The sequence below is a fragment of the Oryctolagus cuniculus genome, chromosome 1 (assembly GCF_051225735.1).
Source record: "Oryctolagus cuniculus isolate XC-2025 breed Fujian yellow rabbit chromosome 1, ASM5122573v1, whole genome shotgun sequence".
NCBI lineage: Eukaryota > Metazoa > Chordata > Mammalia > Lagomorpha > Leporidae > Oryctolagus > Oryctolagus cuniculus.
The window spans coordinates 59,589,425-59,616,224 of NC_142867.1; the positions used below are offsets into that span (position 1 = coordinate 59,589,425).

The window sequence follows — 26,800 nt, forward strand, 5'->3', positions numbered from 1 at the left end:
GTCAGAATCTCACTTAGAAGAAGAAGGGCTTGAGCTGTCAATAGATAGACAGAAGAAAAACGCCTAGAGATTAAGCAATGAGATGGGAATGGGTCAGTGTTTTAAGGGTGGAAACTTTCCCATCTGCACATTTACTTATACAAGGGTACCTTCAAAAAGTCATGCAGTTGCAACTAGTGCTTACCCTAAATATTACAATGCCAATAATGAAGTCTGCTTCTCACAATGGAGTATCTAGGTTCAATTCCTGACTCCTTTTTTTTTTTTTTTTTTTTTGACTCCAGCTTCCTATTAATGCAGACCCTGGTAGGAAGTGCTGTTGGGTCAGCTAATTGGGTTGCATTTCCAGTTCCAGGCTTTGGCCCAGGCTGAGCCCTGGCACTTTGGGCATTTGGGGAATGAATTAGTGGGTGAGAGTTATTTCTTCCTCTTTCTCTTATCTTTCTTCCTCACAAATAGTATCTTACATTTTGTGGGAAACAGAACTAAAAGACAAGTTTCTTTGGTGACAAAAATGTTTGAATTCCATGTGTAGAAGAATCTTCAAAAATTTCATGGAAAGACATATGATAAAGATAAGTACAGGTGAATTTAAATTTTTTCCCAACAAAGTAAACTTAGCTTTTAATTCCAGTTTTCCAGGAACTTTTGAAGTTCCTTTCTACAGAAAGATGTTCAAAGTCAGAATCATGAGTCTTTCATGTGCTACCAAAGGAAACATTTCAGAAGGCAGTGATATTCCTGAAAATCATAGACCTTTAAGAAACAGGCTCAATGTTTGTAATCTCCTTACAGAAGACACAAATATGACTTCATATAAACTTTAGAAACATAGTTATTATGTAGAATGAGGTAACAGTAATTTCCCATTCTTTATGTATTTTTCTTTCCTGACTAGAACTTGGGAGGCAAGAGGTTAGGATGTATTAATACAGTTTACATGTACAGGTTTGTATCCTCTTATACCTCTATTTTGTAGGTGAGGAAATTGATCTCAGGGAAGTTAAGGTACGACAAGTATAGCTGTTTGCAGTAATTCCTGATGATTCTTTTTATTTCTGTGGTATCCATTGTGACATCTCCTTTTTCATCTCAGATTTATTAATTTGGGTCTTCTCTATTTTTTGTTAGTTGGGCCACTGGTATATCAGTTTTGTTTATTTTTTTTTTTCAAAAAACAAGCTCTTGATTTCACTGATCTTTTGTATTTTTTGTTTCATTTTGTTTATTTTTTCTCTAATTATTTCTTTTCTCCTAATTTTGGGTTCAGTTTTTCTATATCTTGGATGCATTGATAGCTTATTTATTTGATGCATTTCAAATTTATTGATGTAGACACCAATTGCTATAAATTTCCCTCTTAACACTGCTTTTGCTATATCCTGTAAGTTTTGATATATTGTACTGTCATTGTCATTCATTTCCAGAAATTTTTTGAATTCTCTTTTGATTTCTCCTATGGCTTAATGTTCATTCAGGAGCATGTTGTTCAGTCTCCATGTGTTTCCATATTTTTAAGAGATTCATGAGTTGTTAATTTCTGGTTACATTCCATTGTGGTCAGAAAAGATGCATAGTATGACTTCAATTTTTTGAGTTTGCTGAGACTTGCTTTATCGACTAGCATATGGTCTATGCTAGAGAAAGTTCCATGCACTGATGAAAATAATGTGTATTCTGCAACTGTGGGATGAAAGGTTCTGTAGATATCAGTTAGGACCACTTGGTCTACAGTGTATATTAACTTTGTTGCTTCTTCATTGATTTTCTATCTAGTTGATCTTTTCATTGGTGAAAGTGGGGTGTTGAAGTCCCCCACTACTATTGTATTGGAGTCTATGTTTCCCTTTAGATCCATTAATTATGTCTCTTCATTCTCTCCTAACCTGTAGGGTTTCTTTTTCTTTTCCTAAAGATTTATTTATAATTATTTGAAAGGCAGATTTACAGAAATGCAGAAGGGGGGGAGGGGGAGAGAGAGAGACACAGAGAGAGAGAGAGAGAGAGAGACAGAGAGAAAGAGAAAGAGGTCTTCCATCCATTGGTTCACTCCCCTAATGGCTGCACCTGCCGGAGCTGCACTGACCAAAGCCAAGAGCCAGGAGATTCTTCCAGGTCTCTTATGCGGATGCAGGGACCCAAGGACATGGGCCATCTTCTACTGCTTTCCCAGGCCTTAATAGAGAGCTGGATTGGAAGTGGGCAGCCAGGACTTGAACTGTCACCCATATGAGATGCTGGAACTGCAGATGGCGGCTTTACTCCCTATTCCATAGTGCTGGTCCCCCCTGTAGGGTTTCTGATGAGAAGTCAGCTGTGAGTCTAATTGGAGATCCTCTGAAAGTAATCTGATGTTTTTCTTGTACATATTTTCAAAACTTTTCTTTATGTTTTACTATTGAAAGTTTGACTACAATGTGTTGTGGTGAAGATCTTTTTTGGTCATGCCTATTAAGAGTTCTATGGTCTTCGTCTACTTAGACATCCCTTTCTTTATACAAATTAGGGAAGTTTTCTATAATTATTTGACTGAATAGGCCTTCTAATCCATTCTCTCTTTCTATACCTTTAGAAACTTCTAAGTCCTAAGGGAACTTCTAAGACCCATATGTTGGGTAGTTTGATTCATTTCATAAATGGCAACTTTAAAAATTTTTTATTCTAATTTCTAATTCTTCCTTTTGGTTTTACTGAGATATTTCCAAAGTTCTGTATTCTTGCTCACATATTCTTTCTTTGCCTCACCAAGTCTGTTTTTGAGGTTTTCGCTATTTTTTTATTTGACACACTAAATTCTGCATTTCTAATATTTCAGACTGATTTATTTTCTAAACCCCAGATTTCATAGAATATTTTCTTCCATGTCATGTGTTGATCTCTTCAACTTGTAAATTTGCTTCTCATCAGTTCTGAGTAATCCTATGATCAATCTTTTGAATTCTTTTTCAGGCATTTCATCAGTTTTTTCATGCTCACATTCTAATATTGAAGTGTTGATGTGTTCTTTTAGGAGAGTTACATTTTCTTCCTTATTCTTGCTTCTTGAGTTTCTGCATTTATTTTTAAGCATTTTTGGGCATACTTGTTGTTTTTCTCCTTTGATGGCTTTTATCTTTGAACTATGCCTCTGTGGCTTAGTGGAGTGCTTGTTCTTTCATTGAATACACAGAAGCATGGGCTGGGTGTGGCTAGGGAGCTCTGGTCAGTGCTCCAGAGAGAGAGGGATATCCAGTGTGACACGCAAGTTGAGCATGGTAGATGTCCACTATATCCAGAAGGGTGGAGGATACAATCACCTCTATGGGCATAATCACACCCTCACCTACTCTCTTCATAGGTGATCAACGCACAGGGTTAGCCCACAGTGGGTGCAACACCTACCTGCACTGCTGCATGAATCACAGGAAGGATCTTTGCAGCACTTAGTGTGAGCACAGATGGTGATGAAATGACCCACCCCAGGCAATCAGGGAGCTCTGAGTCTTTGGTGACAGACTCAATGATTGCCCAGCTATACCCTGCAACCTATCACAAAGTCATAGATTTCACACATTTTCAGCACAAAAGTTCCCATTGTTATGGGCTGTAGAGGATCCACTCTGCCCTGCTAGCTTGTCTTGTCCATAGTGAGAACAATGATGTTCCCAGGCCACTGACTATGGATTTTCCACCTTAAAAATCTAGCAGAAAGGGTTAGGTTCCTGGACACATACAATCTAGCAAAATTGTATCATGAAGACACAGAAAACCTAAACAGACCAATAACCAAGAAAGAAATTGAATCAGTAATAAAGAACTTCCCCAAAAAAGAAAAGCCCAGTACTGTATGGCTTCACTGCTGAATTGTATCAGATTTTTAAAGAAGAACTAATTACAATTCTTCTCATGCTTTTTGAAACAACTGAAAGGGAGGGAATTCTCTGAAAAATCTTCTATGAGGACAACATCACCTTAATTCTTAAACTGGAAAAAGATACAACAAAGAAAGAGAACTGTAGATGAACACCTATGAACATAGATGCAAAAATCCTCAACAAAATACTAGCTAACTGAATCCAACAACATATCAGAAAAATCATTCATCCAGACTAGGTGGAATTTATCCGTGGTGTGCAGGGATGGTACAATATACACACATCAATAGATGTAGTACATTACATAAATAAACTGAGGAAAAAAATAATATGATCATGTCAGTTGGTGAAGAAAAAAACATTTGATAAAATACAAGATCCTTTCATGATTAAAATCCTTAAGCAAACCAGCGCCGCAGCTCACTTGGCTAATCCTCCTTCTGCAGGTTCTAGTCCTGGTTGGGGCACCGGATTCTATCACAGTTGCTCCTCTTCCAGTCCAGCTCTCTGTTGTGGCCTGAGAAGGCAGTGGAGGATGGCCCAAGTGCTTGGGCCCTGCACCCACATGGGTGACCAGGAGGAAGTGCCTGGCTCCTGGCTTCGGATCAGTGCAGCGTGCTGGCCCTAGCAGCCATTTGTAGTGTGAACCAATGGAAGGAAGACTTTTCTCTCTGTCTCTCTCTCACTATCTAACTCTGCTTGTCAAACAACAATAACAACAACAACAAACCTTAAGCAAAATGGGTATAGAAGAAACATTCCTCAACACAACCAAGGCAATTTATGACAAACCTGTGGCCAGCATCTTATTGAATGGTGAAAAGTTGGAAGCATTCCCACTAAGATCCATAACCAGACAAGGATGCCCACTTTCACCATTGTTATTCAATATAGTCCTGGAAGATTTAGCCAGAGCCATTAGACAAGGAAAAAGAATCTAAGAGATACAAATTGGAAAGGAGGAAGCCAAACTATCCTTATTTGCAGATGACTTCACTAAGAGACTATTGAAACTCATAAAAGAGTTTGGTAAAGTGGCAGAATATAAAGTTAACACAGAAAAATCAGTAACCTTTGTACACACAGACAATGCCATTGAGGAGAAAGAACTTCTAAGATCAGTCCCATTCACAATATCTACAAAAATAATAAGTACTTTGGAATACTTTTATCCAAAGTAGGGAAAGATCTCTATGATAAAAGATTACAAATATTAAAGAACGAAATAGAAGAAGACAAACAAAAAGTGGAAAAATCTTCCATGTTCATGGATTGGAAGAATTAATATCACTGAATCATCCAATTAACATCCAACATGAAAGCAATTTATAGATTCAATGCAATCCCAATCAAAATACCCAGGACATTCTTCTCAGATCTAGAAAAAATGATGCTAAAATTTATGCAGAAACACAAGAGACTCCAAATACCTTAAGAAATCTTATACAAGAAAAACAAAGCCAGAAGCATCAGAATACTAGATTGCAAGACATACTACAAGGGCAGTTATAATCAAAGCATCCCTGTTAGTAGCACAAAAATAAATATTAGACCAATGGAATAGATTAGAATCACTAGAAATCAATCCACACATCTACAACCAGCTATTTTTTGTCAAAGGAGATAAAAATCAGTTCCTGGAGAAAGGACAGTCTGTTCAACAAACTGTGCTGGAAAATTTGGATCTTTGCATGCAGAAGTATAAAATGAAACCCCCATTTTATACCTTGTACAAAAATCAACTCAATGGATCAAGGATCTAAATCTATGACATGATAGCATCAAATTACTAAAGGAGAACATTGAGGAAACTCTTTAAGACATTGGTATAGACAAATACTTCTAGAAAAGACCCCAGAAGCACTGCCAATCAAAGCCAAAATAGAGAAATGGGATTACATTAAGCTGAGAAGCTTCTGCACTGCAAAGGAAACACTTAAAAAAGTGAAGACACAACTGACAGAATGGGAGAAAATATTTGCAAAATGTCCAACTGATAAAAGATTAATATCCAGAATCTATAAAGAGCTCAAAAACTCAACCACAATGATACAAACATTCCAGGTATTTTTCAAACAGGAAATTTAAATGGCTGGCAGACACATTAAAAAATGCTCAGCATCACGAGCCATCAGGGAAATGCAAAACAAAATCACAGTGAAGTTTTACTTCACTCCAGTTGACATGACTGATATACAGAAATCAACAAGCAATAAATGCTGATGAGTATTGGTGGAAAACATACCTTAATCTAATTCAGCCATTATTGAAGACAGTATGAAGATAGCTCAGAAAGCTGAAAATAGATCTACCATATGACCCAGCCATCACATTCCTGGGAATTTACCCAAGGGAAATTAAATCAGCATATGAAAGAGTTATGTGTACCTCCATGTTTATTGCAGTTCAATTCGCAATAGCTAAGACAGAGAATCAACCCATATGTCCATCAACTGATGACTGGATAAAGAAATTTTAATGTTAGATATATATATATTTATAGATGTTTATATATATATAAAATATGGAATATTACTCAGCCAAAAAAAAGAATGAAATCCTGTCTTTTGAAACAAAATGGATGCCACTAGAAACCATTATACTTAAATAAACCAGTCTCCAAAAGACAAATACCATATGCCTTCTGTGATAATGAATACAGTACCAAACATGCAATGCATAGGAGTGAAATTGACATTTTGAGCTTTGTTTGCAGTCCTTGTGTCTATTGCTGAGGAACAGTGTTTTTTTCTTGCTACTTGTTGAACTCTTTACTTAATGTAGGGTTAATCTTATGAAGTAAACAGAAAGTAGAAAATTGTAAAAACTAAGAGAGGGAATAAGAGAGGGAGAAGGAGGAAGTGTGGGAGTGTGGGTGGGAGGGAGGGTAGGGTGGGAAGCATCACTAGTTTCCTAAATCTGTATATATGAAATATATGAAATTTGTTTACCTTAAATAAAAAGGTAATTAAGTGGTATATCTTGATTCCAAATAACATCTGTTGGATTTCAAAGCCCTTCTGATCTCTACTAAATCATGCTTCACTTGCCTGTTCTGTCTTGATCTGAGTACTCACTCATTGACACCAAAGAGAATTAAAGTGGGGAGATCTGCAAAATCAGAGTGAAGATAGGGAAAAGGTAATCAAGAAAGCTAACATCATTAACATGAAGATGTTCAAGAGATTCCCTAAACTCAACTGGATCTCAAATTTGTATTAAGTTTTTTCTAATTTTTATCTAATTATCAAGAGGCTCTTTTTTTTTTTACTGTTTTGGCAATGTAGAATATTGAATTCTAATGGGCAAATTATGGGTTGAAGTTGGCAAATGAAATTGACTGAAAGGCTGGGAAAAATTAAAAAGGAACTTGATGTGTATATGGAACTATTATAAGAAAAATAAAAATTTCAGAATCAAAATAAAAGTATTACCAGAATTAACACAAAGTCAAACAAACAAACAAACAAGGATTTGGTTATAGTTTTGGATTTTAAATCAATTTTGTTATGATCCATGTTCTATGGAATTGGTACTCTATTTATGGATAATGAGATTTATGTGAATATTTGAAGCAATGAAATGAGATTCTCATATATGCCATGTAGAGAGATTATGCTGTGACCTGTCTTGAGGATTAGTGATGGGGTGGAAGTAGGGGAAGGATCAAAAGTTGTATTTCTAGGATTAATGGCGGCCAAGTTGAATGTTCATTGTTATATTGTTAGTCTCAGTGTTCTTGCACAATCCTTTTTCAAGTAGCAGAAAAACTTAATGAGGAGAGACTAAATATTTGTATGTCCTGGTGAATATTTCATTTTTCAAGGATATATTTAAAATTCTAAAGCATTTATGTAGGAAATAAAAATCACACTTTCAAAGGAATTTTAATCAAACTCATATAAGGTTTCTCCATGCCACACAATATCTGCAGATTTAAATTCAATTTCAGGAAAACCATATGCAATTTTTAAAAAGTATAAACAGGTCAATGATACAACATATACTCTCAACTAGAAACTCTCTTTGGCACTGACCTTCTGTCTTTCAGTAAGTCTTAGGTATATGAAGACACAGAAGTTTAATGAGATGAATCCAAAGCTTCAGAGCAGTTGTTTTTCTTCTCACAGGAGTCTGAAGGAAAGCTGGAGAGACACTGAATTATCCCCATAACTTCTCAGTGAAGCCCTGGAAAATATTGAATGTTGAGTAGGCAGTCATGAAAGTGAAAGCCTTAGATCAGAAAAGACCACCTGGAGAAAAACTGTAACTATCAAATTAGAAGGCTGTGGAACTGAATTCATCAGAATACAAACTTGAGAAATTCTACCTAAATTCTGGGAAAACTTATGTAGAGAAAAAGATTATGAGAATAATAATTTTAAAAATTATTAATATAAAAACAGATTTCATGTATTTCTAATTGAATTCTAAGAAGATAACCATACTTCCCTCCCACTCTCTCTAAACAAAATACAGGAAATAAAAATCTACTTAACATGCATTTCAGAATGACAAAGGAGGGGAAAGAAAAAGGGAATAAACATTTTTGAGTCAAAGGAAAATATTTTTGAAATTAGATAATCCCTAAGTACAAAATAAAATAAATTTTAAAATATTCATACAAGCATGTATCTTTATCTTAATGAATGTTTTTAAAAATATTTGAAAACAGAGGAAAATATGCTAAGCAATCAGACTATTTAGATGATTAAAATGTTGTAAAAATACCCATTAAACAAAAAAATGAAAAAAGTCTACTCCCATTCACCATATTAATATAAATTAATAGTATATCGCTACATACATATTAGAACAGTTTAAAAAAAAGCCAACACCAAGGAGTGCTGCAAGGACTGAAATAATAGGATCATTCATAAATTTCTAGTGGAAGTATAAATGGTGCTGCCACTCTGAAAAGCACTTCCATAATTCTTTAAAAAACTAAACTTTGCAGCTACGATATGATACAACAATTGCAGTTCTTGGAACTTATACTAGAGTGCATGTGCACAACAGGCTATTAAAATATTTAATACTGGTTCATGACATTTTATCATACTATCTCTTTTAATAAAATATTTTATGTGTATTTGTGTGTGTTTTGGGAAAGTAATTGACAGAAACTGAAGCTCAGGAGCAATGCTGACGTAAGAATTCAGTAAGCAGACTAAGAAAGCTGGAGGTGAAATTAAATGTTACATGATCATCTTAAAAAATACAACAACATAGACTCAACATGAATAATGATTTAAATGTAAAAAAATTAAATAGAATTTGAAGAAAATTTAATGCATTTAAGCGTTTCACATTACTTCAATAAATATTAACTTTAGCATTCTGATATTTTTCTTAGGAGTCTAAATGAGATCCCATAAAAGAAACGATTTATTGGTTTACCACATAAAAATTAGTTTGAGTGTTAAAAACTTATTATAGAAATTGGCCGGCGCCGTGGCTCACTAGGCTAATCCTCCGCCTAGCGGCGCCAGCACACCGGGTTCTAGTCCCGGTTGGGGTGCTGGATTCTGTCCCGGTTGCCCCTCTTCCAGGCCAACTCTCTGCTGTGGCCAGGGAGTGCAGTGGAGGATGGCCCAGGTGCTTGGGCCCTGCACCCCATGGGAGACCAGGAAAAGCACCTGGCTCCTGGCTCCTGCCATCGGCTCCTGCCGCGGCGGCCATTGGAGGGTGAACCGACAGCAAAGGAAGACCTTTCTCTCTGTCTCTCTCTCTCACTGTCCACTCTGCCTGTCAAAAAAAAAAACTTATTATAGAAATTAAAATATAAATTACAAATCAAGACAACATCTATAAATTGATGTCCAGAGATTCCTACAAATTACCCAAGAGAAAATTAGGAAAAGATACAATACTCATTTCATATGAAATCGTTTCAAATCATCACAGAGCAAATATAATTTTTATAAGGGAGATTACTTTTTTCTTCAAAGAATTTAAATATTACAATACTTAGTTTCAGTAAAAGTGAAATAACCTAAACTGTGGCTTCAATGAGTAAGTGAATTTGACAATATTTATTAGGATCCTTGAAGTAGCAATTTCACATTTAAAAGTTTAGTTATTTGCAAATTTTAGCTACCAGAACACCCTTGTCAACTTTATTTATAATACAGAAATTTAAATGAAAAAACAACAATGGACATTCCTAAATACAAAAATGGCAAGTTAGTTAAATTAATTTTGTTCTATATGTATTATGTTCTATATGTATTGTTCTATATGTATTATTACACTATGTAGTAATTTAGAATTATCTTATAGAAGAACATTAAATGGCATGAAAAAATATAAAAGATGTTACCTTAAAAACTAAAAAAGAAAGGGAGAGGGAAAGAGGGAGGGAGGAAGTGAAGGGGAGGGAGTAAAGAAAGAAAGAGGGGGGAATATCATTATATTCTTAGAAATGCATCTATAAACTGTATTGAGTCTGTTAAAAACTAAAAATTAAAAACTTAAAAATTAAATTAATCAATTAAAATAAAAACAAAAAAGAGTACTTCAAAATCTAGAAAACTGGAAAAAGATGTTTGTTTTGGTGCAAAGATTTTTGAAATCCATGCAGTTTTTTACAACATGCATTTTCCATTAAATTTCTAAAAACTTCTCATATGTTTTGCTTAATTGATAAAGGAGGCTACAAAACAGTATTTTCCTCATTTACTATTCACTGTAAAATGAAAATTTATAATATATGTACATATGTATAAACATATATATATATATATATAAGTGTACTGGTACCTACAGACACAGGTATTTAATCACATGCACACTTAGCCTTCAGTTCTATCCCTTTATTAATATTTAGTGGTGCAGTTACAAGTGTTTTTAATTACTTTTTTTGTATTTTATATTTTTTACATTATCCACAGTGAAAATATACTAGTTTTTATTTTGCAGAACAAATATTTGGATATTATTGAGAATAAAAAAATACTGATAACACAAAATAACCCATAAACAATTGGAAAGTATTTGGTATAATAACAACACATAAACATATTTTTCTGTTTTCACATAGCATGTTACTTAAATAAATCTTAAAAAGACACAATTTGCCCTAAAGAAACATTTTCAAAGGATATATATAATTTACCAAGAAATGCCAATGGCCAGTAAGTATATCAAAATTATTGCCTTTGCTAATAATAAAAATCAAAATTAAATCAACACAGAGATTCAATTTCTTTACCACATTTGAAGTATTTATAAATATAAATTCAGTGCTAGTAAGGGGTAGAATAGTAGGCACTATCTTCATTTGTTTAAGGATTTGTATCACTTCTAGGAAAGCCAATTTGACATTTCTAGGAAAATCAATCTGACCTGATTACATAAAAATCCTTTAATGTATGCACTTTTCATGGAAGGACCCCTTCTGACAAGACACGTGCTGCAAAATATGTGCCCCTGTATAGACAACCAGGAGGCAGCGTTTTCATTTGTATGGTTCTTTAGTGCTGATGAGTATAGTGATAAAGTGAACTGATCACTATTAGAGATGACTGGTTCATTTATGAGACCATGTATTTAAGGAAATATTTTGTAATAATTAATTTTTGTAGGAGATTTAGTACTTTTGTGTTATAATCACCAAATAATATTAAGTGAATAAAAAGAACATAACATTGCTTACTAATGATAAATTTCTGATTTTAAATATGTATACTGTATAAAATGCTAAAAGCTCATGGGCAAAATTTAAAAGTGATCTACTTTAAGTGGTAAAAGCAGATTTCCTTTTATTGTTCTAGATTTCCAAATTTTCTTTTTTTTTTTTTTTTTTTGACAGGCAGAGTGGACAGGGAGAGAGAGAGAGACAGAGAGAAAGGTCTTCCTTTTGCCATTGGTTCACCCTCCAATGGCCGCCGCGGCCGGCGCACTGCGCTGATCCGATGGCAGGAGCCAGGTACTTATCCTGGTCTCCCATGGGGTGCAGGGCCCAAGCACTTGGGCCATCCTCCACTGCACTCCCGGGCCACAGCAGAGAGCTGGCCAGGAAGAGGGGCAACCGGGACAGAATCCGGCACCCCGACCGGGACTAGAACCTGGTGTGCTGACACCTCAAGGCGGAGGATTAGCCTAGTGAGCCACGGCACCGGCTCAATTTCCAAATTTTCAACAATGAACTATATTTGTTTTATATTAGTTATAAAGTCATTAAAAAAGAAAATGATGACAATATAGGTAATATATTCTGAGTTTATAATAGATCTGTTCTTACATTTTCTTCTCACTACTATGGTTTAGTTACCATGATTATACTCCTCATACTAGATATGAATAAATTGAAATTTGGAGTTTTATGTAATTTTGCAGTTAAGAGACTTTGTAATTATATGGATAGTAAATGGCAGGGCCTGCACTTAATAAAGTAATTATAATGAAAATTTGGGCTTTCAACAAGGCATATGAAATTTAAAATAGCTGCAACTTAAGTACATGTCTCTTTCCACAGTGTTCACTTTTTACTACTTATTGCATGTAGGACTTTAACAGTCTATTGCACAAATCAATTCTTTTCATGTCTCTATGCTTTTGTATGTGACATCACTTCTGCCTGATCCCTCTCCTGTTCCACTTGTCTGATCTCTGATTCTCAAAACTCAGCTCTGCATGATGCTTCCAGATAAGACTAGTCATCTTCCCTATTTTTATACATCCTTTAAAAATAGCTTAATTGGACATTTTCATTACCAATATGTACCCCAATCTGTAAAGTCTGTCAGTATTAAGTGTCTTAGTTATCTTTATAGAGAGGAGCTTGTGTTTGTCTAGAATAATCTTTGTATATGTGTGTTGGCACAATTGATTGGATTAATGAATGACAGAATTCATTCTTTGTGGTGTTTCCACTCACCACTAGAGACTTGTTGTTTTCCATGACTGTTCTTATTTAGTCAGAACTCCCTTTACATTAGGAACTGCACTTAGTGACTCATGTGAGGCATGTGGTGCTGGTGTTGAGGTCTGAGAAGGCAATGGAAGTAGAGAGGAAAAGGCTGTCTCAGTTTCCACTAGGCTTCTGGGAATTACAGAAGGAGTGCTGGCTCCCTGTCTCTGTTGTGGGTGACACTGCAGAAACTAGGGGCCATGGTTGGCCCATGGGTTCCTTGCCAGTCCCTCCAGAACTTTCCTAGAGAGATCCCTTTTGCTGGTCATTTGACTGACTGTTCCAGGAATAGGACTCTACTCCTTTAAGACCTCAATAGCCACATAATCGTCCTAAAGCAGTAGTGTGCCTGGATGTCCTATGCCTCATGAATGTTCCACCAGGGCAAGTCTTCCTTGAGTTAATCAGAGGCAAGTCAAGGCTGAGAGGTGGGTGCATGACCTGCTGAAGCTGCAGGGCCTGGAACTTTCTGACCCAGGAAACCTCGGAGGACAGGACTGGAATAATATGAGTAATACCAATCTTCTCCAGCTTCAGATCTCGTTTATGGTGCACAGTGGACAAGCTGAGGTCTAGGGAAGAAAGGACATGATGAGATCTTCCTAGTGCGCACCCTGTAATAGAATTAGGTGTATATAAAACCTGCCAAAATCTCATCTAGCTGAGCCACTGAACTTGAAAAAGGGCCCTGGGTGATTTGGTGCTTGCTAAGGAGCCTTACCTGTGTCTAATGGGGCATCTGCTGGTCAGCTCTGTCGACTTCCATGCTTCATGCATGGTCTTGAGTATGTGAGGAACTCTGTCTCTGTTTCAGAAGAGCCAGAGGAGAAACAAAGTAAGTCTTCTTCTCTGTCCTGGATGAGCCATTAACATCTGGAGCTTCCACCAGTCCCCTGCTGTCTTCTCTGCCAGCCTTGAGTGGATATACTATGTGAGTGGGCCATGCTCCCAGCTCTGACGTTGAGAGTTATTCCCAGCTGTGTCTCATTTTCCTTGGGGCTGGTAGAAAGACTGGAGTTGGAATTTTCCCCATGGTATTATTGGGTTCGCTTAAACTCTTCTTTCCTTTCCTAAGGGAGCCTGACCTCTCTTAGGTTGATTGTCCTTTGAGACCATGATGAATTTCAGATGTCAAAATTCAAGAATGGGGGAGGAGGGTGACATAGTGGGTAAAGCTGCCACCTGCAGTGCTGGCATCCTATATGGGTGCCGGTTCAAGTCCTGGCTGCTCTACTTTCGATCCAGCTCTCCATTTTGGCCTGGGAAAACAGTAGGAGATGTCTCAAGTCCTTGGGCCCCTGCACCTATGTGGGAGTCCTGGAGGAGGCTCCTGGCTCCTGGCTTTGGAATGGCACAGCTCCAGCAGTTGTGGCCATCTGGGAAGGGAACCAGCAGATGAAAGACCTCTCTCTTTTTCTCTATCTCTGCCTCTGCCTCTCTCTAACTCTGCCTTTCAAATACATAAAAATAAACTTAAAAATTCAAAAAAGGAAAACCAAACTTAAGGGAAGAGGCAATAGCACTTTGTTGAAATAAAGCACCAAAACTTAAAAGTCAGAGGGACCTAAGGTTAATCTCAATTCTGGTACTGTCTCATTCATGATATTTAGAAATTTTGTCAAACTCTCTGGAATTCAATCTTAGGTTGCTTATTTCATAGGACTGATGTTCCAATGACATGAAATGACAAAATAATTGAACCTATTACAGAGATAATAATAAATATTCATTTAAATATTCATTAAGTATGTACTAAAATGTCAGGTGTTCTAAGCATTAGGTTACAGAAGTAAAACAAACAAACAAACAAAAAAACACCAAGAAACAGATATGATTCCTCTGCTCATAAAGCTTGCATTTCATTGGGAATCCGGGTAACTACAAGTGAACAAATAATAAACAAAGAAGAACATAAAGCTAAATGGTAGTTATTAAATACATGATAAAGGAAATTGGAACTATGGTAGAAGAGAAAGAACTCAAATGTATGGATTTTAATTAAGAGATTTTGATTATTATATGGTCATATGCTGGTCACCATTATACAGGAGACAGATCCCTGGAACCTAGGTTGTTCAAGTGAATTGAGATTAATAAATTTTTAAATAGCTAATGAACAATACAAAACAAAAGCAAAATGTATCAAATAGGTTGATTTGGGCTTTTTAAAGTCATTTTGCCTCAGAGAAAAGAAAGATTATGATTTTTTATGTAGCACCATTTTAATGGCAAAACATTGTGGAAAATCCTTTAGTTACATGAATAGGGAATTGATTAAAAGTTGTGTATTTTTCCATGGAATTTAAAGGAATAATCTGTCAATATATACTAATATTTATATTAACAATCAAGATGAACACCTAGTCCCTCCCCCCCCCCCCCCAGTTTTTTCTAATGTGCTTTCTCAGGCACATTAGCAGGCACATGAGCACATTAGCCAGACTGGAAGTGGAGCATTGGCACTCAAACTGGCACCCAAATGGGATGCCAGCACTGCAGGCAGAGCTTAACCTTCTATGACACAGTAATGGCCCCATAAAATTTGTTATTAGGAAATTTCTGTATGGATATATAAGAAATTTATAATAGTTGTTGGATATATGTGAGTGCATGGGGAAACATAGATCAGGATTGGGAGATATGTATTTTTTTAAAGATTTTGTTTATTTACTTGAGAGGTAGAGTTACAGACAGAGGGAGAGACAGAGAGAAAGGTCTTCCATCCACTGGTTCACTTCCCAGTTGGCTGCAATGGCTGGAGCTGGGCTGATCTGAAGCCAGGAGCCAAGAACTTCCTTTGGGTCTCCCACGTGGTTGCAGGAACCAAAGGACTTGGGTCACCTTCTACTACTTTCCCAGGCCACGGCAGAGAGTGGGATCAGAAGAGTAGCAGCTGGGATACGAACTGGCACCCACATGGAATGCCGGCGCCTCAGGTGGATGCTTAGCCTATTATACCATAGCACTAGCCCTGAGATTTGTGTCTTTGATGGCTTATTATTTTATACTGATTAGACTTTTGACTTAAACTACTTGATTTGTAAGTAATTTTATTTTATTGCAAGTAATTTTAAATTTACAGAAGAATCAAAACGTAATTTGGAGAGTTCCTACATACACTTCACTCAGTTTTACCTAATTTGCTCATCTGACATGACCATGGTTCATTTCTTATCACTGCAATATTAGCGTTGATACAATACTATTAAATGAAGTACAGGCTTTATTTGAATTTGATCATTTTTCCAACAATTGTCTTTCTTTAACTCTAGGGTTCAAACCAAGATTACATTTAGTTATTATATATTTTTATTTTTTCTCTAATCTGGGACATTTTCTTAGCATTCCCATATTTTTCCTAACTACTTAGTATTGCTTGGGTATTTTGTGGAATGTCCCTCAGTGAGGGTTTGTCTGTTGTTTTTTCATGACTAGACTTTTTATAAATTTTTTTTGAGGTGGGGGCATGTGAAACAACACATACGTGAGGTGCCCTTCTCATAACAAAATATTCCCATGTGTGCAATATTGGCATAACTTAGTACTATGCTATTAACCTGACTCGCTGGTTAAGGTGAGGTCTGCTGGTTTCTCCATTGTAGAGTTACTCCTTTTTCCTTTTTGTTCTTTATTTCTTAGAAGTGAGGTACTAGGTCTAACTCACATGCACGGGAGAGTAATTAATTCCAACCTCCAGGAAGGAGTCTGACTGAATTCTTATTATGTACACATCTCTCTTATGATTAAAAAAAAAAGCACTATTTGAAACAAAGCCAAACTTACATTTTATCTCTTCTTCAGTGATTCCTAATCTCGTAAAAAACTCGTAAAAAACTTGTTCCATGTCTCAGTTTTTTTTTTTTCTGTATAAAATACTAAGTATTTGTGAGAATTAAAGTAAATTTATTTTGGCACAAAAGATATTGAAATCCATGCATGTGAAAGGACATCAAAATTTTGTGGAAAATGCCTATTATGAAGAAATTTGCATGGATTTCAAAAATTTTTTGCACCCCAATAAACATATTTTCTTAAAACATTGATTTATTTGAAAGGCAGAACGATAGGGAAAAATGGAGGGAGAGAGTAAGAGAGGATGGTGGGGTGGTAGAGAGAGATTGATCTTCCATCTGCTGGTTTACTTCCAAATGGCTGCAACAGCTAGGGCCAGGCTGAAACATGGAACAAAAAACTCCATCTGGATGTCCCATGTGGGTGTCGGTGGTCTAAGTACTTGAACCACAATCTATTGCTTCCCTATATATCTTAGCAGGAAGCTACATTGAAAGTGGAGCAGCTGGAACTTGAACTGGCACTCCAATATGGGATACCAGCGTCAAAAGTGATTTAACACACTGCACCACAATGCTGACCTCTAAACTTATCTTTTTCTTTCTTCTTTTATTTTTAAAGATTCATTTATTTATTTGAAAGGCAGAATTACAGAGAGGCAGAGGCAGAGAGAGATAGAGGTCTTTCATCCACTGACTCACTCCCCAGATAGCCTTGATGGCCAGGGTTGCACCGATCTGAAGCCAGGAGCCAGAAGCTTCTTCTGGGTCTCCAATGCAGGTGCAGGGGCTCAAGAACTTGGGCCATCTTCTATTGCTTTCCCAGGCCAAAGCAGAGAACTGGATAGGAAATGGAACAGCCAGGACTTGAACCAGCGCCCATATGGGATGTGCCACTGCAGGTGGCAGCTTCACCCGGTATGCCACAGTGCTGGCCCCCTAAACTTATCTTTTAATTTCTCTTTCCATGAACTTTTTGAAGCACTCTTATAGGATGCTTTTTGACTGGGGATTTGAGCTCTGCCATCAGGAAGGGAAATGGGCTTTCCAGTTGATACCATGCTGATCACTACCCTTGCTATTGTTGCCTGTCATACCATTTCTGCTATTACTGAAGATTTAGGATACTTGTATATACTAATTCTTCTGCTTCAAATATTGTTCCTCCAAATTTTTACGTTAATTCCCATACAATTATCTAATGCCACTCCACATGTCTTTTTTTTTTTTCAATGAGGTATTCTCCAATACTGGATGTAAATCAGGTCTCCCTCTTTTCTTTCTACTCAGAGAACTGTGTCCTTTTCCTTCATAGCAATGGTAACAATTTGTGAATCTGCATTTATTTGTGCAGTGCTTTGTTTAAATGTCTTTCCCCTCTTTGGTCTGTAGTCTCCTAAGGACAGAGCCTCAGTTTTGCCTATCACTGTAAATCTAGTACTTAGCACTATTGGTAGGGGATGGGAAGTGAAAATGAGAGCCATGAGGACAGTGAGCAGGCTTTTCAGCAATATTTTAGAAATAAGGACTTAGGTGAATGGCAGTGGCAGTGAAAATGGAAATTGAACCACGGCTGAGTAAGAAGAATTTTGTCAAGGAAGAATTAACAATGTTAGAAGACTGGTTGAACTCTTCTACTTGTAGCACTTATCTGCATAGAATTATAACAAAGTACTTTGTACAACATCCATTTGAAAGTATTTATTTATTCTATTCTAAAGGCAGAGAGACAGAGAAACAGAGAAAGACAGAAAGAAATCTCCTACTCATTGGCTAACTATTCAAATGCCCACAATGGCATCCTGGGTTGGGGCTGGGCCAGTCTGAGCTAGAAGCACAGAAGTCAGTCTGCCTCCCAGATGGATATCAGGGACTTGGGCCATCACTGGTATGCATAGCAGGAAGCTGGATTCAGGAGAGGATCTAGAACTACAGTTCAGGCACTCTTGGGGTGTAGCATATCAAGAGTTATGCCAAATGCCTTATTTATTTATTTATTTATTTATTTATTTATTTATTTATTCATTCATTCATTCATTTGTTTCTTTGTTTGTTTGTTTAATTTTAAAGGCAGAGGATAGATAGAGAAGGGAGAGGGAGAAAGAAACAGCCAGCGTGAGCGAGCTTTCTGTTCTATATCTTTTTTTATTTGTCTTCCCCACTCAAGCAGGCAGGAGCACCTAGAGAGCTGCTCTTGAGCAGCTGTACTCCTAGGATTCAGTATAGAAATTTTCACTGATTAAATTGAAGAATACAGCAATAACAGATAGAGTCAGAAAAAGGAATAAATAGCAAGCAAACATGTTTTTCAATATCCTGAGATTTGGAGATGAAGTCTGTCTGGGAGCTTCTTGTTGCTTAATGTATGGCACTAAACAGAAATGTCCTAGAGACAACTGGAAATATGGAACTCATATCTCAGTGATGGGTCAGGGTTTTACAGAAATAATTTAGCGATTTTGCATGCATTCAATCATTTTTTAATACCTTCTGTATGCTGGGCACTGGATCGGGTCTAAGAAATAGAAACACAAATGATAAACTGTCCTTACTGTGTCCTCAATGCATATAGATATACAATTGTATTTAATGCTTAACAGTTATAGGCATGACATACCATATCTGTACAAAGGAGAATGAGGCCAGTGCTGGGGCTCAATAGGCTAATCCTCCACCTAGCGGCACCAGCACACCGGGTTCTAGTCCTGGTCGGAGTACCGCATTCTGTCCCGGTTGCTCCTCTTCCAGGTCAGCTCTCTGCTGTGGCCTGGGAGTGCAGTGGAGGATGGGCCAAGTGCTTGGGCCCTGCATCCGCATGGGAGACCAGGAGAAGCACCTGGCTCCTGGCTTTGGATCAGCGTGGTGTGCCGGCCACAGTGCACCGGCCCTAGTGGCCATTGGGGGGTGAACCAATGGGAAAGGAATACCTTTCTGTCTGTCTCTCACTGTCCACTCTGCCTGTCAAAAAAAAAAAAAAAAAAAAAAAAAAAAAAAAAAAAAAGAGACTGAACCCAATATTAGAGTTGAATCTTTTTTTTTTTTTACTTTTATTTAATGAATCTAAATTTCCAAAGTACAGCTTATGGATTACAATGGCTCCCCCCCCCATAACTTCCCTCCCACCCGCAACCCTCCCCTTTCCCTCTCTCTGCCCCCTTCCATTCACATCAAGATTCATTTTCAATTCTCTTTATATACAGAAGATCAGTTTAGCATATATTAAGTAAAGATTTCAATAGTTTGCACCCACATAGAAACACAAACTGAAAAAACTGAAAAATACTGTTTGAGTACTAGTTATAGCATTAAATCACAATGTACAGCACATTAAGGAAAGAGATCCTACATGAGGAGGAAGTGCACAGTGACTCCTGTTGTTGACTTAACAAATTGACACTCTTGTTTATGGCATCAGTAATCACCCTAGGCTCTTGTCATGAGTTGCCAAGGCTATGGAAGCCTTTTGAATTCACCGACTCTTATCATATTTAGACAAGGTCGTAGTCAAAGTGGAAGCTGTCTCCTCCCTTCAGAGAAAGGTACCTCCTTCTTTGATGACCTGTTCTTTCCACTGGAATCTCACTTGTGGAGATCTTTCATTTAGGTGTTTTTTTTTTTTTTTTTTTTTTTTTTTTTTTTTTTTTTTTTGGCTTTCCATGCCTGTAATTAGAGTTGAATCTTAAATGATACACAGGAATTAGCTTTGTATGGGTAATACAGGGAGAGAGGCAGGAATTATAGACAGAGACATTTAGAGACATTTAGCAAGCATAGAAATTTTATAATTATGTCTACTTTATTCTATTTTGAGTAGTTTCTTAGGGAAAAATGTAACTTTGTTAGTTCTTTCAAAGACATCAAAGAAATAGTTTGCCATATATGCTAATAGCTCACTCATTCATACCTACTAGTCTCAAAGTTATTACTCTTATGAACTTCCTGAAGCTTTTTGGGCTTCATACTGCATACAATTCTTTTCTTTATCTCCTAACTTCTTGCTAGCTTCTGTCTCTATATCTTAGAGAACTAACATACTATGTTGAAAAGAACACAATTTTTTGAGGTCAATTAGACTTGGATTCAAATCCAGATTCTGATATTTATTAGATGTTACTTTGTCCTATATAAATCCCTTGAGAATACCTCTGAGTAATAGATGATTCTTTATTGCCAAACAGGCAGTCCACTGGGAACAAGTGGGATGCTGGGATGGCTCAACACATGCAAATCAATATACATGACATTTCACATTAACAAGTTGGTGAATAATAGATATCTCAATAGATAAGAGGAAGCATTTGATAAAATACAATCTCCTTTCATGATAAAAACCTTACGTATACATTGTATAGAAGGAACATATCTCAAAACAATTAAGGCAATGTTTGACAAACCCACTGGCAGCATCATATTGAATAGGGAAAAGCTGGAAGCATTTCCATTAAGATCTGAACCAGACAAGGATGCCCATTACTATTCAATATAGTATTGCAAGTTTTAGCCAGATTCATTATCAAGAAAAAGAAATCAAATGGGTATAAAATGGAAAATGCAAGTCAAATTATCCCTGTTTGCAAATGACATGATTCTATATATAGGGGAACTCATGAAGAAACTATTGGAACTCATAAGAGTTTGGTAAAGTTGCAGGGTATAAAATTACCACACAAAAATCAGTAGTCTTTGTATGCAGTGTCCTGGCTGAGAGAAAGAACTTGTAACATTGGTACCATTCATGAAAGTTACAAAAAATTTAAATGCAATGTGAAAGACCTCCACAATGAAAATTTAAAAAAAAATTAAAGCTAGAAATAGACACAGAAAAAGAAAAAAAAACTTCCATGTTTGTGGATTGAAAAAATTAGTATCACAAATGTACATTCTATCATAAGCATTTCCAGATTCAATGCAATCCCAATCAAAATACCATTCTTCTCAGATCTAGACAAAAAATGCATAAATCCACATGGAAACCTAGGAGGAGTGCCCTAACACCTAAAGAAATTTTAAACAGCAAAAATAAAGCTGGTGGCATCACAATACCAGATTTAAATACTACAGAGTAATTATAATACAGCCTTGTACTGGTACAAAAATAGACATGTAGACCAATGGAACAGGATAGAAATCCCAGAAATTAATCCATGCATCTATATTCAGCTAATCCTTGATAAATGAGCTAGAATCATCTCGCTGAGTAAGTACAGTCTCTTAAACAAATTGTGCTGGGAAGATTGGATCTATGCACGCAGAAATATCAAGCACGACCTTTTACTTTATACCTTACAAAAATCAACTCACAGTGGATCAAAGATCTGTATCTACAGCCTGATACCATCAAATTACTAGAGAAAAACATTGTGGAAACTCTGCAAGATATTGGCATAGGCAAAGATATCTTGGATAGGACTTTAGAAGCACAGACAATAAAAACAAAAATGGGCAAATGGTACTACATCAAGCTAAGAAGCTTCTGAACAGCAAAGGAAATACTTAAGTTATGAAGCAACATTTAGAATGGGAGCAAATATTTGCAAATAAAGGATCAATATCCAGCATATATAAAGACTTTGAGAAACTCAACTACAAAACAAACAATCCAGTTAAGAACTGGACAAAGGACGTGAACAGGTATTCCTCAAAGGATGAAATACAGACAGCCAACAGACACATGAAACGATACATGTGATCCCTAGCTATCAGGGAAATGCAAATGTAAACCACAGTGAGTTGTAACCTCACTCCAATTAGAAAGGCTATCTTCCAAAAATTAAAAAAAAAATGCTGCAAGGATGTAGAGAAAAAGGTACCCTGACACACTGTTGGGAATGTAAACTAGTTCAGCCAATCTTAAAGACAGTATGGAGAGTCCTCAGAAATCTGAAAATAGATCTACCATATGATCCAGCCATCCTACACCTGGGACATGAAATCAGTGTATGAAAGAGTTACTGGTATCCCCATGTTTATTGCAGCTCAATTCACAATAGCTAAGATAGGGAATCAACCCAAATGTCCACCAACTGATGACTGGATAAAGAAAAAAAAAATATATATATATATACACACTGTCTGCTGGTTCATTCCCCAGATGCCCTCAATAGCCAGAGTTGCGCCAATCCGAAGCCAGGAGCCAGGAGCATCCCTGGGTCTCCCATGTGGGTGCAGGGGCCCAAGGACTTGGGCCATCTTTTACTACTTTTTAGGCCATAGCAGAGAGTTGGATTGGAAGTGGAGCAGCCAGGACTTGAACCGGTGCCCATATGGGATGCCAGCACTGTAGGTGGTGGCTTTACCCACTATGCCACAGTGCCGGTCCCACTACAAGGGATTTTTTTTATGAAGTGCTAGAACATTCATTTTACTGTGATGATGATGGTTAATCATAAGGAATTTAATTATAGGACAGATCATCAATGAGTGTTCAGGAAGAACCCTGAGGAGGTTAAGGAGGATGTATTGGAACAAGGTGTAAATCTAACTCTGCAGCATGATTAGAGACAAGGAAATCAATGAGGTGGCTCCTGCAATAATCCTAGTGGAAATATAAGTCAAGCTCAAGTTTGTCTCCACAAGGTGATTGGTTGAAACCCTGGGAGCTGTTGGGCTTAGAGAGCACACAGGAAGAGAGAAGAAGGCCAATGACTGAACTCCCACAAGAATAGTTTAAAAGGACTTGGAAAATAACAAAAAGAATCTGCACTGGGATATGTAGGAGGATAACAAAGGAGCCATGGTTATGAAAGGCAAGATGACAGAAGGCTCCAAGAGCTATGTCCCGTTTATACAAGCATCCAAGAACACCTTCCAAAATTTGATTTCCTTCAGAATTTCTCTAGACCATGAGTTGGTCCAAATTCAGTGTAGCTTGACTCTGCTGTCACTTGGTCTCTTCGGATCTCTGTCTCCATGATCATACTCTCTGAGAGCGCAAACATGCTAGAGATGAAACAGTAAAAGACCAGGAGTCAGCTAAGTTTCTCTCCTTCCAATGCACAGACTCTTGACTGAGGTCTGTTATCACTGACTCCTGTCCTTACCCTCGGGGTTGCTGATTAACCAGTCTATTAATGAGAAGTCACTGGCATGGCCTCATTAAAAAAGTTGTTAATGAGGCACTCTGCTATTTAGGGAGCAGAGTTGACTGAGGGTCTCTGTGGCGTATCCTGCGCCTGCAGGGAAAGCTGAGATGAGTAGACAGGATCAGACCTAGAGAGAGGGCTACTGACTTAGGCAGAAGAGCTGTAAGTCCTAATGAATTCATCTTGGCAAGAGGCCATCTCTGAAGCTCAAGTGCCTGCTGGCCTGCAGGTGTGCGGAGTGTCCAGGTCCTGGAGCAGAAGTAATTTTCCTCGGAGCTGTCTCTTCTGCTTTCTGCCTGCTCTTTGACCCATTTTTCTGATGTATTTTAATTTCTGAAGCTAAAATGTAGCTTTCCATGTACTGAATTTTGGTCTCCTCTCTTTTTTTTTTTAATTAAAAAATGAATTTCTTTTGTTTTATTTGAAAGGCAGAGTTAAAGCTTGAGAGGCCCCAAGGTCTCCAATCTCCTAACTGTTGAATTACAAATGTCTTTTGACTGGCTCTGTTTTTCAGGTTTCCCCCTTGTCACCCATTCTCCACACTACTACCACACCCCCAACAGTCCCACAGGCATTAGATATAATGTCAACACATCTGGAAAAATCTGTGGCTTCAGAAGCTATACGAGCTGCTATAAATAGAAGTATCATAGGGTACCCAGCAAAAATTAAAGCTTCCCTTCATTGAGTATACTTTTCCTTCCAGCTGGCATTGCAGCAGTGCTAAAGCAGTACCCCAGACCGGTGCAGCCACCCAGGTTCTTTTCCTATGGGACCCCATTGATTTGCAAATGTGCTATTTTTAAGACATTCTTGCTCGAAACACAAATAATGACACCGGTCACTTTCATTAAATGTCTGTATGCACAGTTGGTATGACAAAGGTTTGTGCCAGACAGGAGGAGTGGATAGGAGTTGCCTCCTCCACCTCATCCCCAAGTACCGGGCCCATGTATTCAACATGAAGTTGGCTCATGGATTTGAGATCTTATGCTCCAAATGTAGCCCACATTTTTCTGACTCCAGGAAATCCTCATGACTACCTCACCACTCTGGGCCAGCTTCCTCAAAAGTGTGAAAAAAGAACTTTTAGGCCGGCGCCGCGGCTCACTAGGCTAATCCTCCGCCTTGCGGCGCCAGCACACCGGGTTCTAGTCCCGGTCGGGGCGCTGCATTCTGTCCCGGTTGCCCCTCTTCCAGGCCAGCTCTCTGCTGTGGCCCGGGAGTGCAGTGGAGGATGGCCCGAGTCCTTGGGCCCTGCACCCCATGGGAGACCAGGATAAGTACCTGGCTCCTGCCATCGGATCAGCGCGGTGCGCCGGCCGTGGTGGCCATTGGAGGGTGAACCAACGGCAAAGGAAGACCTTTCTCTCTGTCTCTCTTTCTCACTGTCCACTCTGCCTGTCAAAAAAAAAAAAAAAAAAAAAAAAAAAACTTTTAAGGAACTGATAGAAGCTTCTACTCTGTACCAGAAAAGGTTTGAAATGGCAAATAACTACTTCCATCTCTCAGCAAACTGGCCAGAAAGTTCTCTCGCTATGAGTCTAGGTGAAGAAATCTTAACCTTATTACAGACAATACCAATTGAAATAGAGGAGCTTAGGAGAGAAGAGGCTAATCTTCCCCCAGAGGATGATGATAAATGGCTGGATCTCTCATCAGATCAGCAGCTGGCAAAAAAGAATCACAGCCCATTCCCAAGGAGGAAGAAGAGGAGAACTATGACCTAAATCAAGTGTCACAGGGCATGCAAGCTTTCGTATCCAAAGTCTCAATTTGCAAGGGAGCAGAGCTCCTTGAGAACCTTCTGAGACTACAATCCCTTCTGATGCAGATTCTTTTCTTAATTATTTTAATAAGAGTTTAGGGCCAAGTTCTCATGAGTCAGACTCTGATGATCTGAAGGAGGAAGATTTTGAATGTTTAGACAGTGATGATGACTTGGACCTTGAATTGCAGGAATCAGGAGAAGAGGCCTCTCTGAAAGCAACTTTGGATAATCTCAAGTTATACCCAGATGGACTAGGAACTGGCACACACCATCATTGGCAAAAGTTTCATGACCTGGAAGCAAGGGGAACCTTTGTCCCAAAGTACTTACAACAATTCAGATGAGGAAGATTCTGGTGCAGGAGAACCTGTTATGGCACCAGTGGGTGTAGACCTGAACCTGGTTTCAAACATCCTGGAATCCTATAACTCCCAAGCTGGACTGGCAGGACCTGCTTCCAACTTCTTCCAAAGCATGGGAGTGCAGCTGCTGACTACACTGACCACAGGCCTACCAGGAAGCCAATAAAGGACTATCCAGCACACCTAGTTTATTTTTTCTCTTTTTAAATAAATACTGAGTCTGAGTGTAAAAAAAAAAACACCTAGGCAGTATAGAATCAGAGTTTATTATTTTATTAGGGTATTAGAAAACTGCATCCTATGGGTCAAATATAATCCTTCATCAATCTTTACAGGGTCTATTAATTAAGAATCCCTTTTTTAGCAAAAAAAACAAAAGAATAAAAATTTTTGACACATAACATATGAATTTCAAATTTCAGTCCCCAGAAATAGAGTTTTATTGGAGCATAGCTACACACATTTATTTATATATTTGGCTACTTTCATGCTACAGTAGCAAAGTTGAATACTGGCAGAGTTTATCCATTAACGGTACTTTCTTTTGTTCTTTTGAGTAAATGTCAAAGTAATGCAATTATAATTGATCAATATTTTCTTACTCGCTCATGGTTTTTATTCAGCAATAGTGGATCCCTTTAAATCTGGGTGGTGTGATATAGCAGGTTAATCTGCTGCCTGTGAACCTGCACCATGCTCCAGTTTGAGTCCTACTGGCTCCACTTCTGATCCAGCTCCTTGCTAATGCACCTGGGAAAACAGTGGAGGATGGTCCAGGTGCTTGGGCTCCTGCCTCCCACTTGGGAGACCTGGTCCAAGTCCTGCACCACATGGGAGACCTGGAAGAGGCTACTGGCTCCTGGTCAGATGGGCTCAGCTCTGGCCATTGTGGACATTTGGGGAGTGAACCAGTGGATGGAAGATCTCTCTCTGTCTCTACCTCTCTCTGTAACTCTGTCTTTCAAATAAGTAAAAAAAATCTTAGAAGAGATAATTTGAACACTTTTAATGGCATATATCATCCCA

General features: G+C 37.8%; 1 protein-coding gene and 1 pseudogene across 2 annotated transcripts in view; one reads left to right on the plus strand and one right to left on the minus strand.

Annotated features, from left to right (window-relative positions):
- OR10A4 (olfactory receptor family 10 subfamily A member 4) overlaps window positions 1-26,800 on the minus strand; it is a 55,594-nt gene that overhangs the window by 14,981 nt on the left and 13,813 nt on the right. For both annotated transcript variants that reach the window (XM_002708778.3, XM_089311248.1), the window contains one exon: window positions 7,892-8,042. The gene's annotated coding sequence lies outside the window, so the exon portion shown is untranslated. The remainder of the gene's footprint in view (window positions 1-7,891; window positions 8,043-26,800) is intronic.
- On the plus strand, window positions 78-25,981 carry LOC100341401 (protein ecdysoneless homolog; annotated as a pseudogene).